Source organism: Carassius carassius, chromosome 26, assembly GCF_963082965.1.
Source record: "Carassius carassius chromosome 26, fCarCar2.1, whole genome shotgun sequence".
Lineage (NCBI taxonomy): Eukaryota > Metazoa > Chordata > Actinopteri > Cypriniformes > Cyprinidae > Carassius > Carassius carassius.
In genome coordinates this window covers 22,165,862-22,183,440 of record NC_081780.1, presented here as the reverse complement: position 1 = coordinate 22,183,440, position 17,579 = coordinate 22,165,862, and the positions used below count along the sequence as shown (strand labels likewise).

The 17,579-nt window shown below is 40.1% G+C and overlaps 1 long non-coding RNA gene across 1 annotated transcript; it reads left to right on the top strand.

Annotated features, from left to right (window-relative positions):
- The first annotated feature begins 260 nt into the window (after positions 1-260).
- LOC132106176 (uncharacterized) lies at positions 261-1,508 on the top strand. Its single transcript, XR_009424045.1, has 2 exons — positions 261-729; positions 760-1,508. It is a non-coding gene; the product is annotated as an uncharacterized LOC132106176 (long non-coding RNA).
- Positions 1,509-17,579: the final 16,071 nt, after the last annotated feature.

Below are 17,579 nucleotides of genomic sequence, written 5' to 3'. Positions count from 1 at the left end.
AAAGTTTGTCCGGAGTTGAAAAGCAGAAGCCAGTTTAACCCAATTAATTTTTTTTTTAAAAAGAAAACAAAAGGACAAACTTTTACTACTCATAGGTAGGCTATGTTCACACCTTCACTGTTTGGGAGTAACAACCGCATCTACTTACAGATGTGAGTCTCAATGTTCTCTACACACAACTGCTTACAATAGTGTTTCGATTGCGGTCTGTGTGAACAAGTAACTATATGAACAAGTAACTAAAGTCAAGCAGTATTTGAAAGTCTTCTGTTAAATCTGAACCATCAGCATCTTTTATAACTTGGAGTAGATAGGATTATTTGGGTCACATACAGAGTACAAAACTTGAAAGTAGCGGAGAAAATGCTTCAGTAAAGAAATATTGTTTGCAGTTTGCTCTGACAGATGCTTTGACAGATGTGTGTGGACCTGAGTCATGTTTCTGCAGAGCACAACTTACATTTGATGGTAGAGTCCTTGTCTAATTTTGGAAATAATTGAAGAGAATAGGAGAATAGGAGTGCAATGATTCTGACTAAAATTTACATTGTACTAAAATATATATTTTAAATGTAGGTTTAATATTCTATGTTATATTTATGAGAGCATTAAATGTAAAGGGGTATACATGTAATTACTACAGTTACTACACGTAAAACAATTGCTATGTTAATTTACTATATTAAAAATATACGTGTATATTAACGTGAATACATGTTCCGCATAACAGTTAACATTTAATGGGTGTTTTGTTCTTAGGATTTTTAATATGTTTTATGCTTTAAAATGGCAAGCAAAGAGTTTTTTGTTTTACAATGTCATGTTTGTATTTTAACCCTTTTTTTTGGCTAATGTGTAGCACAACTTACATAAATACATTCACTATATTTGTTTTCTTTGACTTCAGTTTTCACATTGTTTGGAGGACAAAATCGGGAAGGATGTAGGGGCCCACAGTTTGGGCACACATACACAGTTCAGCTTTGGGTTTGTTGCTCTGTGCTGTTTAATGTATGGTAGTCAGAACTTTGTTCAGTTTCATTCATTACTGTCAGCTTTCACAGCAATACTGCTAAATGAGCAATTATCTCTATCAAACATGGACCTTAAAGGGATGGTTCACCCAAAAACATTATTCAAATAAATATTGTGACAATCATGTTCATGAATCTGATTTCAGTGGCACAGCTGTGTAGTATCTAGTACAGAGGTTGTTGACAGTATTGTGTGCATTGTACATAATGTTCACTGCCCAGTATTGTATTATTGTTTACACAGTAAGTTTTCAGTAACATTATTTCCTTATAAAATGCTCGAACATTTTTTTCCTCTTCTTTTCTCCACCAGGCACCCTAGGACAACATCCTTAGCACAGATCTACCTATAGCCCTCCATCATTCCCACATCCATCTTGCAACAGTTTCATTAAGTGCAGTCCATAACCAGTTCACGGTCTACACCTTGTCCATTGCAAATGTTATGGATTATTCTAATAGAGATCTTTCTATCATTTTTTTGAGACTGTTATTATGTACTCCGTTATGTTGTGAATAAAGTCAACCCCCCCCCCCACCTCGATGCTTTCAGCAGTTAATACATTAAAGTGTGTCCTTAATGTTTTATTATTTAAAGATCGTTTTAAAGTTTATTACAGGCTCAGTTTATTTATTTTTTTCACTAGAAAATAAAGTGTAGTATTAACTGTCATAATCAAGTATGAGACTTTTGTCAGTATCATTAATTCTATGAGGCAATATGACTCAAATTAACATTTGTATAGGGTTTTCATCCGAAGGCTTCTTCCTCATTCAGTTAAACATCAAGGGTTTTCTTTGCCTTTGTCACCTTTAACTTTCTCATTGGAAATTGTGAGCATCATTATTTGGAAGTAAATAAGAATATGAGAATGGCTTTGGATTTCAATGTATTGCATGGAATCAAAGAACCACACAAACCTTTGACCTTCATACAGACATAGTATAAATTAAAGTGTTACTCAAATTATCAAGCTTGTAATGTTAAAAATACACTTGACTGCTGTCTAGAAATTCTAAACAGCAGTCAAGTGTGGTAGGCTACAAAGGGTTTAATTTATGCTTTCTACAAGATGACAGACAAGTAATATTAACCAATGATATCGCAAGTAAAATTACAGTTAGCTTGAAACGAGTCACTTAAATAAGAAACTGGGCTGACATTTTTTGCATGTATTTTTGTCTACGGAGGGATCAAGCAAACAAAGTTTGTGCATGATCGGCTTCCAAAGAGAGTTCGTGTGTATGTGTGTTTATAGTTATGGTTGTATTTGTATTTTATTATAAATGCATGTGTCTAGTTGGACGCAAGCGGCGCGATGCAACGCAATAAGATAATCACTGATATCGCCTACAATGGAAGCGGGCGAATTGACAAATCCCCGTCAGAAAAATGATTCCTCATTATATTTCTGGCATAGCTATTTGCAACAACGGTCGCGTCTGTGTGACATGGTAGTGCTTTAAAAACTCTATAGTTTTCCTCATTTATCTGTTTGCTCCGATCGGTGCTGCGTGGCAGCACATAATTTCAAATGTTGGAAGATTCATCGTATAGACGTCGTATAGAGGTAAAGAAGACGGCTCATTAACAGCTAAAAACATTCGATCGAATGCGATGTTCACCAGATGCTACGATCTTTCACAGACGTCTCCACGACGTACCTGTGCTATCTGGGTATATATATATATATATATAGTTTTGATGACTCCTGTAGCCGCACTGGGTTGTACATAATTAACTCAAATGATATATAGGGAATTTGGGTAATTAATCAGGAATATGATTAATATATATATATCATATTACTGTTGCATTAAAATTATTGAAGATGAAAAATAGGTCAATTGTATACATTAATAACTCATCATAAGGCACTGTAATTTACTCATTAATATTTCAATATTCTATTCTTCATATCAATTATTGTGATATCTTTTACTATAAATTAATGTAAATCAAATGTGGTTCATCCAGCAAACGGCCGTAAGATTCACTTATTAATTCTCAGTAACGCTATCACTTCTTATAATTCCAGGACAAATAGTTTCTGGCCATGAAACCATTCTCCTGTCCTTATAAAATTTATATTACTTAAAAGTAACAAATGAGCTTTGTAGCTAAGATCGGCATTTCATTGACTTCGTAACATGAGCAACTTAGATAGACAATCTGGAGTATATGGAATTTAATAATTGAACTAATAATACATCAACTACGATTTATACAGAGTAAATACGCGTACGACAATATAGACAGTAAACTTTGTACAAGACATAACAAAATCCAAATGAGGGAGAGGGAGAGAGAGAGAATGAGAGAATAGGCATGATATGCAAACTCACAGACATTAACCCTTGAGAGGCAACATAGAAATCCAAATCATAGACAAACTTTTAAGCAGCATTTAAAATCTCCATAGAGAATTATACTTGCAAGTGTCTCTGTGTGTGCTGGAGCAGCGTGAGCGTGGTCCCGTAGCTAGGCGTGTACTTTCTGTCTTCTGAGCTGCTGCGGAATCGCGCGATATTTGAAAGTTCAAAGAAAGCAATGTTTCAGACTTCGTCTTCCTCGTGGGGGAGAGGCGAATAGGTGAATAAACTTAGTAATGAAAATAAACAAAACAACGAAAACGAAAGCTTCCGAAGGAGTCATGAGAATGGCTGTCGGCGATCGGAGCGCGGAGAGGGACGAGCAGCGCGTAAGAGAAGAGCGAGGACCAGAGAAGAGAGAGAGCTGGACCTTCCGGGGTCAGCTCTTATGGCTTGAAATGGTTCACGCCTCTGTTCGCGTGAACAACCAATGAACGTCCGCGATCTGAAGTGGGAAAAAGTTCCTTTGTCTCTGTGGAAACACCCACCCTAATAAATTAGAGTTTATCAGATTTCAACAGTGATATCCTAGCACGTTCGTAATTCCAGATTAATACATTTTTCATTAATTTGCTTTAGATAAATGAGTTCGTCAAAGCATGACGATTAAACAGACACCAAAAGTGACATATATAAATGATCAAAACATGAAGTTATGTTCAAATGCAGAATTACACACATTTAAAATTTCATTAACACATGATAAAATTGCAGATACTCCAATTTGATATGGGGAGACATCTAAGCACAAAAAGAGATACATTCTATACCTTTAAAATTCATTGAGAAAATAAAAGGGTACTATTCTCTTTTCTAAGAGTTATCTTTCCTGTCCTGTTTGTTAGGTCATAAAGTTTTACGACCTCTGAAGGAGTTGGGTTACAGCTCATGATTCTATTTGAGAACATTAAAATTAGGAGAAACATTTCCAAATCATAAGTATCAACTTATACTCTTCACATAACAAGGATTAACCATTTATGCAGCGCACAAACATACTCAAAATACATATTATTAAGGACTTTATTATTAAGAAAAGTTTGTGTGTGTGTGTGTTCAGTAATGTGGGGGGGGGGGGGGGGGGGTTGTTTCTCCTTTGAGGCTCGCCCACATGACTCTGGAATTTCTTGTCGTAAATAATTTAAATCCAGCCAGGCTGGCGCCAGGCATTTAGAGTAAGAAGGTTTCATTTGTATGCCTGAATTTAAAATCTAAAAGTGTTAGGTTTGCATTGTTTTAGATTCAACGAACCGTGATTCATTAGTTCAGAACCCATGAATCGATGACCTGCATATCCGTTACACTCCCCTCATCCCCATTGTAAAAAGAAAAAAAAAAACAATGTCTGTTGTAACGCTAACGCTAATGAGCTTAAACGTATTTTTTGTACACAGTGCCGCGAACTGTCAATCACTCCTGTACACGTGCGTCACTGTCCTCCTCGCAGCTGCAGCAACTTGCGCTCTCTTCATCAAGCTTTAAAACAGAAGGGTCGTATTGTCTTTGTGCATATAGATTAATTAGATAAATTAATATCTAAATTTGTGCCGCCTACGGTATTTTTTTTTAACTTAGAAAAAAGATGCTGCAGCCAATGAGCAGCCGGCGGGGGCTGGTTGCAGGAAGACTCAACCTCCGCAGACAGTTTTTAATGTTTATCAGACAAAAACTACTCAAGATTTTGCTTTAGTATAATTTTTGGGACAATTAGGGCCAGATTCGGGATTCGTGACAACAGTTTAGATTTCGGGACTGTCCCAAATTTTTCGGGACTTCTGGTCACCCTACCAGAAAGAGCTACTGCATTACTTCATTAGCTTGCGTCTGACCTGCAATGATATCATCCAGGCTTGGTGGGGTGTCAGCCAGTGAGTCAGTTAAATCTAACCATGTTGTGTTAGAACCATAGCTGAGAGTCTAAAGACAGGAGAATATGATAAGTGTTGTTCACTGTATATGTATATTTATCGAGCTGAGCTTACGCGTATCACACGTTCTCTGGCCACGTTGAGTTGTTAACACTGACTGCAGGACAAGCAACGCATGCAGTTTTCTCTTGTGAAACTCAAGGGTGTATGGGTAATGTAGTCTGCTCTGGGTGGGATGAATTTGGAAGCGTGCATTCCAAAAAGCGACAGCGCAAGCGCAGGCAAAGGACTAAACCCTCTATTAAAGCAGATGTCCAAATGAGCACGTTCTGGGCGCACGGAGAGGTGGCGGTACGCTCAAGAGCTATATTTGGAAGTGGCGGTGCGTACCGGCCCACTTAAAGCACTGCACATATATATACACACACACACACACACACACATACATTATATATATATATATATATGTCGATTTATTTAATGTCAAGAAAGTCAAGGATATACATATATATATCCTTGACTTTCTTGACATTAAATAAATCGACATGAGATTAACTAAATGATGACTAGAAGTTTGTTATTTTAATTTCAGTTCAGTACAGACCCCTGACAAATCAGGCAAGATTAAATCTTACAAAACAAGGCCTGAGTAAAAGTGATGACTATTACAGAAATCAACCAAAACACCATATAGGCTTTACTTGATAAGTTAGCAGCTGACTCTTGAAGAGGCCTGGTCAACTAAAATTTTATAAGACACGTAGTCGCAGGAAAAAAAAGAAGATAACACAGAAAGTGGTGCGTTCACACAGTCAGTAACAGACAGTAACGGACAGATCGTTTAATGCTGGATTTTGTTGGAATACTGTACATCCAAATGCTTGCCTATCATTCATCAACCTCAAATAGGGCTCATCATCTGAAATATGTAGTAAGTAGTAGCAACTTTACATGGCTGCTCAAGCTAATGTTAATCTAGAAAAATATGTGCTATTCAAGAGTCTGTGCAGAGTGTGAAAACGGAGTAGTAGCGCACACTGCAGGACAGATGGAGGTGCCAGTGCGGCCCCTTGCTCTTAAAATACTATCTTTTTGGTCATACAAATAAGAATAACACATCTTTTAAATCTTGAAATATTTGAAAAAAATGTTTATTTGTGTGCAGTCACTATAACAACAACACACTGCGCTTTTGTAAAATAATGAAAGCAAACACGATGCACTTTCTGCCATCTCGGCCTCTGTGAACTTGAGCACAAAACTTTGTGTATACTTGCCTTACAGATATGCAAATATATCTATAGAGAGTTACATGTCTAATATCAAATGAAACAATTAAAATCTGAAAAAAAAAACCAGATTATGTAACCCGTATAAAACTTGCATTCAGGCACATCCAATACTGTAGAGATGATGAGCCAGTGTTGCCGAATTCATCTCTTAAAGCCGAAATCACAGAAAACACTAGTTTATCAATAGATTATTAAAATGTTAATGCGGTTTAATTTTAAATCTTTTTCCTTGACACGTTGATCATCATTATTTTTGCTGATGTCCTGAGACAAGCTTTATGTGTCTGTTTGAGTGCTTATAAGCTATTTAGGCAAAGGCTCAATTAGCACGATGATTTAAATGGTTTATTAATAAACATGTGGTTAGTCAACTAATGCTTAAAATGAACGACCACTAGTCAACCAGAAAAATGTTTATTCGAGGGCAGACCTGGGGCCCATTCTTCGTATGTTGCTTATTACATCCGAGATGAAATGTCACATCCAAGATGATATCATCTCACTAATCAGGATCTGGCTAATTCGATTCTTCGAACACACTTGCTAGAAATCTAGATTAAAGACCCATCTCTTTAACTTGGCTTACACATAACATACTAATAAGCATTTAATATCCAAATCCGTTAAAGGATTTTTAGGCTGCATTAATTAGGTAAACCGGAACCAGGAACACTTCCCATAACACCCTATGTACTTGCTACATCATTAGAAGAATGGCATCTACGCTAATATTAGTCTGTTTCTCTCTTATTCCGAGGTCACCGTAGCCACCAGATCCAGTCTGTATCCAAATCAGAGGGTCACTGCAGTCACCCGGATCCAGTACGTATCCAGACCAGATGGTAGATCAGCACCTAGAAATGACCTCTACTGCCCTGAAAGACAGCGGAGACCAGGACAACTAGAGCCCCAGATACAAATCCCCTGTAAAGACCTTGTCTCAGACGACCACCAGGACAAGACCACAAGAAACAGATGATTCTTCTGCACAATCTGACTTTGCTGCAGCCTGGAATTGAACTACTGGTTTCGTCTGTTCAGAGGAGAACTGGCCCCCCAACTGAGCCTGGTTTCTCCCAAGGTTTCTTCTCCATTCTGTCACTGATGGAGTTTCGGTTCCTTGCCGCCGTCGCCTCTGGCTTGCTTAGTTGGGGTCACTTCATCTACAGCGATATCGTTGACTTGATTGCAAATAAATGCACAGACACTATTTAAACTGAACAGAGATGACATCACTGAATTCAATGATGAACTGCCTTTAACTGTCATTTTGCATTATTGACAAACTGTTTTCCTAATGAATGTTGTTCAGTTGCTTTGACGCAATGTATTATGTTTAAAGCATTATATAAATGAAGGTGACTTGACTTGACTTGCTGTTGATGAACAGGAGGAAGTTGTGGCCTAATGGTTAAGAGAGTTGGACTCGCAATCGAAGGGTTGTGAGTTTGAGTCACGGGCCGGCAGGAATTGTAGGTGGGGGGAGTGCATGTACAGTGCTCTCTCCACTCTCAATACCATGACTTTGGTGCCCTTGAGCAAGGCACCGAACCCCCAACTGCTCCCTGGGCGCCGCAGATTAAATTGCTGCCCACTGTTCCGGGTGTGTGTTCACAGTGTGTGTGTGTGTTCACTGCTCTGTGTGTGTGCACTTTGGATGGGTTAAATGCAGAGCACGAATTCTGAGTATGGGTCACAACACTTGGCTGAATGTCACTTCACGTAATAGTATGGCTGGATTAAGTTATCTGGGATAATTGCTCTGTGACGAGTGGGGCGGGGCCGAGGGACGTGGGAATGAGCGAGGCCGGTGGAGTGATTGGGAAATGAGCGACACCTGCTCGACCCACCGGTCTCGAGTCCCACGGTGGAGATGGAAGGACATACACTAAGTAGACATCGAAAACGCCATTTTTACCGCCGCGGCGTTTGTTAAGTGCATTTGCAGCTTTTTACCGCTGAGTGGCGCTTTAACCACAAGTTATCAAACAAGAGCATCAAAGCACATTGTCGCAAATAGACGTCAGTTTTGCCTCGCTGATGTGTTACATTTGACTGCTTCAGTCACGGAAAATGAAAGAAAAACACTATAGTTTAAATATTTAATATTCACAGATGAAAGTTCGGTATTTATGAAGTTATGTGCATTTCTTAGAACGAATTCAAGCAGGATAAATGTCAAGCCTTTGCCTGAGTCTGTGCTTATATTTTCTAAGCTACATGGTATTAAACCATATTTTAGATTTGACACATTTAAAAGGTGTGCAGTATTATTTATATTATTTTAATTATGCGTTATATTATTCAAAAGAAATTGTGGTTTACTTTGCATCGGAGCATTAAAAGTGGTAGCCTATTTTAGGGGGGTAGGCTACATGGATTAATATGCAAAATGTCAATATTTTAATATATTATGCCTATATTTTAATTTATATTTTAAATATAAATATATTTTTTCCTTTAATAAAACAACATGCATTTTTGTTATTCGTTACCTGTCCTTTATTTGGACATAACTTATTGGGAAAAAGACATTTGTCTGTAAACTGATTAAGAAATTGTTGCATGTTTAAATGTGAAGCACTGTATAATTTTGTTCCCATTATTTAGGCCTAATGTTCCTAGAAACAAGAAACGAGTAAAATTAAACCGGCACGATTAAATCTTTGAAACTCTAAAGAATTAATAAAACGTCCTCACAATTAAACTCAAGTTCTGTCATTATAATCAACAACATTCTGTCACGCTGTCAGTCTCGGTTTCCCTGGGTGTCCAATAGTGAGCTCACTTCCCCTTAGGCACTTCACCATAGGCACTAGAATCCCTCTAGTCAAGCGGGAGAGGAATGGCTTTGAGGAAACTTGCCTGGTTGTGTTCCGTGGAACCAGGGGAGGTCACTCAGGAGTGAGTAGCCGAGAGGAGGTCCGGCAGCGATCTCCACTGTGGCCTCCCGTTGACCCGGGGTTCGGATGGGAACCGCCGTTTCCCCATTGTGGACAGAGAGGGGAGAGGAGGTGCAAATCGGCAAGCCAGCGCCGCAGTGCAAAATGGCCGCCTACCCAGCACCACGAGGCAAGATGGAAGCCAGCCCCACACCACAGCACAAGATAGCCGTCAGCTCAGCGCCATGAGGCAAGATGGCCGCCAGCCCAGCGCCACAGCACAAGATGGTCGCCAACCCAGCGCCACGAGGCAAGATGGACGCCAGCACAGCGCCACAGCAAAGTGGTCACCAGTCCAGCGCCACGGTGCAAGATGGCCACCAGCTCAGCGCCAACGCCCAAGATGGCCGCAGAGACGTTTTTGGATTATTTCTCCATGCTGTCAAAGATCCTAGAGATTCCCAAACTGTTCACGTCACGTCTGCGGAGCCAGCACCACAGTATAAGATGGCCACCCAACCCAGTGACACTGCGCAAGATGGCCGCCAGCCAGGAGCCACTGCAGAGGATGGCAGTTACAGTGGGCTTTCCTGAGTCGAGTCAGGTTCCAGTTGACCTTCCAGAGTCGAGTCATATTCCCGTTGACCCTCCAGAGTTGAGTCAGATTCCTGTTGACCTTCCAGAGTCAAGTCAGGTGCCCGTTGACTTTCCAGAGTTGAGTCAGTTTCCGGTTGACCCTCCAGAGTCGAGTCAGGTGTTCATGGACCCTCCAGAGTCAGGGTTAGTCACCGTCAACCTTCCAGAGTCAGGGTTAGTCACCGTTGACCTTCCAGAGTCAGGGCTAGTTCCTGTTGACCTTCCAAAGTCACGTTCCAGTTCATTCCCCAGAATCAAGTCAGATTTCTGTTGACCTTCCAGAGTTGAGTCAGGTGCACATTGACTTTCCAGAGTTGAGTCAGGTTCCAGTTGACCCTCCAGAGTCGAGTCAGGTGCTCATGGACCCTCCAGAGTCAGGGCTAGTTCCGGTTGACCTTCCAGAGCCGAGTCAGGTGACCGTTGAATTTTCAGAGTTGAGTCAGGTTCCGGTTGACCCTCCAGAGTCTAGTTAGGTGCTCGTGGACCCTCCAGAGTCAGGATTAGTCACCGTTGACCTTCCGGAGTCAGGGTTAGTCACCATTGACCTTCCAGAGTCAGGGTTAGTCACCTTTGACCTTCCAGAGTCAGGGTTAGTCACCATGGACTTTCCAGAGACAAGGTTAGTCACCGTTGACCTTTCAGAGTCAAGTCACTGGTGATCTTCAAGGACAGAGTCAAGTCACTGGTGATCTTCAAGGACAGAGTCAAGTCACTGGTGATCTTCAAGGACAGAGTCAAGTCACCGGGGATCTTCAAGGACAGAGTCAAGTCACTGGGGATCTTCAAGGACAGAGTCAAGTCACCGGGGATCTTCAAGGACAGAGTCAAGTCACCGGGGATCTTCAAGGACAGAGTCAAGTCACCGGGGATCTTCAAGGACAGAGTCAAGTCACCGGGGATCTTCAAGGACAGAGTCAAGTCACCGGGGATCTTCAAGGACAGAGTCAAGTCACCGGGGATCTTCAAGGACAGAGTCAAGTCACCGGGGATCTTCAAGGACTGAGTCAAGTCACCGGGGATCTTCATGAACAAATGCAAGTCACCAATAATCTTCATGAGCAGAGTCAAGTCCGCACCGATCTTCTGGAATCCAGTAGAAACACCATGGGATTACCAGAGTTTCGTCCTCCCGTTGGTCTGGCCGCACGGATGTGGTGGTCTTCTGCTCCGCCCTGGGGGCTTTCTGCATCGACCACAAGAATGTGGTGGTCTTCTGTTCCACCCTGGGGGGCATCTGTCCCGACCACACGGTTGTGGTGGTCTTATGCTCCGCCCTGGGGGACTCCAGCCTCGACCACAAGGATGTGGTGGTCTTCTGCTCCGCCCTGGGGGGCTTCCGCCCTGACCACAGGGTTGTGGTGGTCTTCCGCTCCGCCCTGAGGGGCTTCTGCCATGACCACATGGTGGTGGTGGTCTTCTGCTCCGTCCTGGGGGACTCCGGCCCTGACCACACGGTTGTGGTGGTCTTCTGCTCCACCCTGGTGGGCATCACAGGATGTCCTTCATGGACTTATGTTTTTGTTTTCTTATGTTTTTGTTTTCTTTTGTTTTTTCTGTCTGTTTCCTCCTTTGGACCTGGACCCCCGTCCTCCCCGTGATCCTCCGCCGGTCCACCTCCCTCCTGGGTTTCTAGTCTGTGTCTGTCGTTCCGTTTCCCTCTAGGACCTGGCCCTCCGTACCTCCCCCTGGTCCACCACCCTCCTGGACTCCTTGTTTTGTGTTGAACTTCTCTTGTCTCTGTCTCCCCATTTTACCTGGTTGTCTTGTCTCTGTTTCCCCATTTTACCTGGTCCTCTTGTCTCTGTCTACCATGTTATCTGGCCCTCCGTCCCTCCCCCTAGTCCTCCGCCGCTCCACCTCCCTCCTAGTTTCTTTGTCTGTTGGTTTTCCCTTGGTTTTGGGTGGAGCATCTGGTAGCTGCTCCGTGGAGGAGGGGGTAATGTCACGCTGTCAGTCTCTGTTTCCCTGGGTGTCCACTAGTGAGCTCACTTCCCCTTAGGCCCTTCACCATAGGCACTAGAATCCCTCTAGTCTGGTCCTGTCTTCACAGTAATTGCACTCCAGTTAGTTGCACCAGGTGCAGGCAATCTATTTGTCATTAGCCTCCTTATAAATCCCAGTCTTTCCCTGTTGTTTGTATGGAGTCCTTACCCTTTGTGTTACCAGTGTTCTCGTCTCCCGAGTTTTACCCTTGCCTTCTCGTTCTCAGAGTTCCCGTTCCTTTCCTTCCTGTTCCCTCTTTTGTGTTGTTTGTTTCCTTGGACTGTTTATTTGGATTACCCTCATTTGTTTAATAAATTTACCTGCTATTGGATCTCTCCCTCTCCTTGTGTTTCACTGGTCGCGAAACGTCACACATTCACACGATGTAAAAAAAAAAGCTTTAGTAATTGACAACTTAAGTGATTTTAAAGGGAACAAATCCTTTACTTGCTTTTAAAGTAGGGTAATATCATATGGCCTAAAAAAAGCCGTTTTTTTTATTTTAGAAAGAAAAAATCAGATTTATGATTTAAACCGATTTTTAAATCAATATTCAAATGACGAAGAAATTTTACAAAACAAGTTTTAATATAGTTCTTTATCATTCATTAAGCAGGCAAATTTATAACTGCAACAAGATGATTTAAAAAAAAAACAGTACTGTTATTACCTTAATGCTGGAAAGACCTTTATTTTTTATTATTTCATTTTTTTATACTAGCCCACCATGCATCTAACCATCCACTCAGCTTTAAGAGCTGTTCAGATTAAAACTGCCAGCTCCGCAGTGAGCCAGTGTCATGGACAGAGGACCTGTTAATATATTTTCTAGTTTATATTTCCATCTCGTTATGCCAATGGTTTAGATTATTTTTTTAGAATTTATTTGTAAATAGAGCAGCGACTTTCTGTGTGTCTACACCGGACGCGAAAGTTGTCATCTGTGCCCCACAGCGAAAAGTGTGTCTAAACTTGATGACATCACACTATAGTGTCAAATCATCTGAGAGCAGTGTCAGAACATTGTCACAAACCGAACGAGCATCAGTTCACTGATGGGGTTCGTGTCCAGTGTATCCATCACTGTGTTCTGTTGTCTTTTGTTGGATCGTTCCACTTGTGTCCGGTGTGGACCTGGCGTGCGTTTTTTATTGTTTTATTTTACAGCCCTGCTTGTTTTAATGTTTTTATTAAATATCTGTATTGACTGCATGGTAATATTATCGAATTATTTACTGCCATGCGACCTACAAAAAGTAAAGCTTGGCGAGTCGATCAACGAGCATTGCTGCAGGTTGATTTTTTGCGGATGTGCTGTGCTTGCGTTCCCGCAATCGTCTTCATTTCGTCAGGTGAAACGTCTCTCTCACTCGCAGCAGAGTTTATGAGCAGCAACAACTTCCCCTCCGCGCGCACTGATACCAGAAACATGCTCCGCCTTCACTCCGTGAATAAAGGATTTTCAAACAGTATGTTAAAAAAAAAATAACAGGAGAGTTTCGAAAGTGGCTTAAGCTATGTGTAAACTTTTTTCCCTATATCACATGCCAAACTAATAACATTACATCTTTAATTGCTGCTTTCTGCTGTGAAAATTTTGTGATGAAAATAACAGTAGTTATTTTATCTAAACAGATCGATTAACTTCTTCAAGATTTCAAAATCAGATAGCATGCTGATAATGTAGTAGCACTGTAAGATTACATTTGTTTGAACGCATTATTGCAAAAGCGATTGAGTGTGAATCTGTTTAAATCATGCTTTAACCCGAAAATAATCAGTAAAAGAAACAGACAAACTCTTAACATTGTCTTAAGACACTGTCCATATGAAAGAGCAATTCACACCTTTATCTCGACCCCCACAAGCCACACATAACTAACCCCAAAAACCCAACCCCCTCCAGCTGAACAGAATTCGGTCTGTGTTTTGGCTCTGAGGAACGGTGTGTTACTGGGCTGAAACATGCCTGCACTCAGCAGCACTACTCTTTGTATTCATAATTTTCTCACAGCCCATATTATTTTCACAAGACCATAATGATAACAAAAAATCATCAATTAATAATTAATCATTATTTTACGAAAATCATTGTTATTTGTGATCGTGGATGTTTGGGGAAAGGCTTTAGGACCAAGCAGAATCCTCTGTTCCCGCCTGAGGCTTCACTGTCTGCGGTTTGACTTTACTGAATCAGATTGAGGCGAATACAACTTATTGATCATGAGCAGTGGCGGAGCTAGACTTTTAAAACAGGGGTGGCAAGGAGTTATTTGGGTCAATATACAAAGTGTTCAATTACACTAAAAATAAATTATTTTCCACAAAATGTATACAGATTAAATTAAAGTTGTTTATTTTCCAAAATGTACACAATTATATATGTATTAAGTATACAGCAAAAATAGAACAAGTATTCAAAGTGCTCCTTGGACTAATCAAGTCCAGTAATAAACAAAAACTGAGGTAAACTTGGACATGTCAAAACAAGGCAGGACAAGGCAGTTGTACACATTCAAATATGTACCACAGTACTTCAGTACATCTCTACAGTCACATCTACTATCAGGGATACAAACACATGTATGGTCAAAAAAGAGAGAGGTTATTGAAGCCCTTGCCTCGTGGCAAATATCCAGATACTTACATAATTGTGATGAATTTAATCCTTTGTAAGTTATCATTTTGCATTGTAAGATTACAGTTAACACCTTTAAATATTACATAAATTTCTTATGTATTTTTATTAAACTTAGTGAGTGAGCGTATAAATGAGCAGCAAAAAAGAATTCTTGAAAAAATCTGCACAGTAACTTTATAAAATCTAAACATGTTGATAAAAACAAATTACTATTAGTATATAGTATATTTATATAGCCTACACTACACATAAATAATATACAATTAAATTATGCTTATTTTAAATGTATTGTGTAGGCTAGGTATAAAAAAATATAGGCTTTTAATAATCTTTCAGTGCGCAAAACCATGATAATATGAAACGCTTCAAAACAGAGCGCACAAAGCGCGTATGCGCATCGTATGCGGAGTGCAATCAGACCCTCTCAGACCCAAGTCACCCAAACTGACGTGAAAAAGCGCGAGGCGCCGAAAAGCTCGCTGTTTGCATCCCTGTATCTCCACGGTGGTTTTATTAAGATTAGTTCAATATGCTGCATTACACGTGCCAATATGAATAAGCCTACCTAATGTCTGTGATTGTTGCTGAACATTTGCTAACGACATGTTTTAAAAATCTTCACGCAGGCGTGACAGTATTAACGTTAGTCAGTCAGTTTCACGAGGCTAGTAACGTTAATGCTCATTTAAGTATTAATGCTAAGCACTACAGTGCAACGTCTCCCTTACTTCCCATTAAAACAGTACTTCGTTTAATTTAATACCAATAAAAGCCGTACATACCAGCAAAACGCTCTTCATCGATCCCGTGTGTGCTGCCACGTTGTTTTGGAGCCGTTTGGAACACGAAGGAGCTGCGTGTCAGCTTAACCAATGAAAAGTGTAGCAGCAGCTGCACGCTTGTGCGTGCTGCGTAAGGATGCATTCACGTCCGCTGGGAGATTTGAGAAATGTTCGTAAAAATCAAACAGTGTAATGTTTTCAGCGGGGTGGCAACAGGGGTGGCAAGGACTTCGTCCCGCAACTAGCCCTCTGGCTCCGCCACTGATCATGAGCCCAACATTTAGCAAGGCAGGAAAACATTAATTCTACCTGAAGGAAGACGTATTTTATTGAGCCAATGCTGTTAAAGAGAGAGAGAGAGAGAGAGAGAGAGAAACTAGTTTAGGGCTATTCTTAAACTGGAGCTCATTATATTGAAGTACAAATCCAAACACCAGAAACGTTATGCATTTTATGAATAATGAAATGTTATGAAAAGTATGCATTTTATTTATTCACATGCTGTATGGTTGAAATAATATTTAAGTTCCGTTGTTTAAAAAAAATGCTTTATTGGCTAATGTTTCATAAACCTTCAGTTGTTATGCTCTAAAATCCATGCCATTATTAATTTCACAGTATTTTTACCACCTAAATGACTAATCTTTAAAGTCACAATTCTATAATGGTCAAAATTACTCAGGCCAATGGTATTTTTTAATGACATTATTTTATTATTTTGAATAATTCTAGCCTACATAAATAGGTAAAGCAAAACAAATATTCGGATTGTCCCTTATTTTTTCCCTTGTTTTCTTAAAGAATAAACACATATTTTTTACAATAATAAACATGATAACATATTAATTAAAAAAAAATTAAGCAATTAAAACCTTTTTTTAAACTTGAATTTAAATACTATTAAACTAACTTTAAATTCTCAAGGAGTTTATAAGTAAAAAAAGTTCTAAATGAACTTGTGTTAACAATATAATTAGAACTAACAATATAATTAGATTTTTTAAAATGAACAATTCCTGTAGCCTATAAAATGGGACAGCAACCTAGTGGTTCTCAACCTTTTTTTCCAGCGGGCCGCACTATGGTCTAAGAGCAAGTCGCATACAATTTACATATTAAGTCAGCAATACAAACCAACCTGATTTATAATAGTATAGCCTTACTATTATGATATATAATCTATTACATTCATTGGAATAAACAATTCTACTCCCCATAAATAAAACACCTGATGCTGTCGGGAGCTGAACAATTTTGTGAGATTCAGCTTGAAAGGAGTAACAGCACAAATAAGTTGCGATCGTAACGCCTGTGTTATAGCCTTTAACTTTCCGCATGAGCAATCCGGACGCAGACATGGCCAGCGCGGACGCAGACTTCATCAATTTATACTTCTGAATGCGCAGGCTGATGATCCGCTCTGCAATTTCCCAGAATTATTGCACATCTGACTGTCTTTATATTCTTTTACTGACGGATTGCACAAGTTCGAGTAGCAATGAGCTTCTTCACTCTGCCTGCACATGTGCAATTTTGCTTTTGAAGCCTACTGACCACACGCACCTGTCCGCGCGGTCGTCTGCTCAGAGCCTCAGCACACACTCTCCAATGACGATTTTTACGTCACGCCTACCTAGCGGTCCATAGCGGACTCGCGGACGCAGAAAGTTTGACAGAGGCTTTAAGATGCAGGCTTGCATGACCTGACGCGCAACATTTCAGAAAATGTGCTTTCACAAATGTAGCCTATTTTGATCCAAATATGGAAAGCACTTTTGAATTTAATAATATGAGGTTCTCTCCAGAGATGTTTTGCCACATTTCTTCAATTAAGGATTGCTAGTGTATGGTGTTTCTATTTGCCTGAACTTCTTCAAGTGAGTTGCGGGGCAAAAAAAACGAAAATCCAGCACTTCTCCTTCAATACTGATACTGCAACTATTCACAGTTTGTAAATGTTCATTCGCTGGCATTTTTTGAATTTCATTTTTTTCTCCCTTAAAAAACTAATTTGTCCATTCTAATGCGCAATTTTACCTTAAAGGCAATTTACCTAATGGCTGTTGATGACTATTTGAATTGAAATCT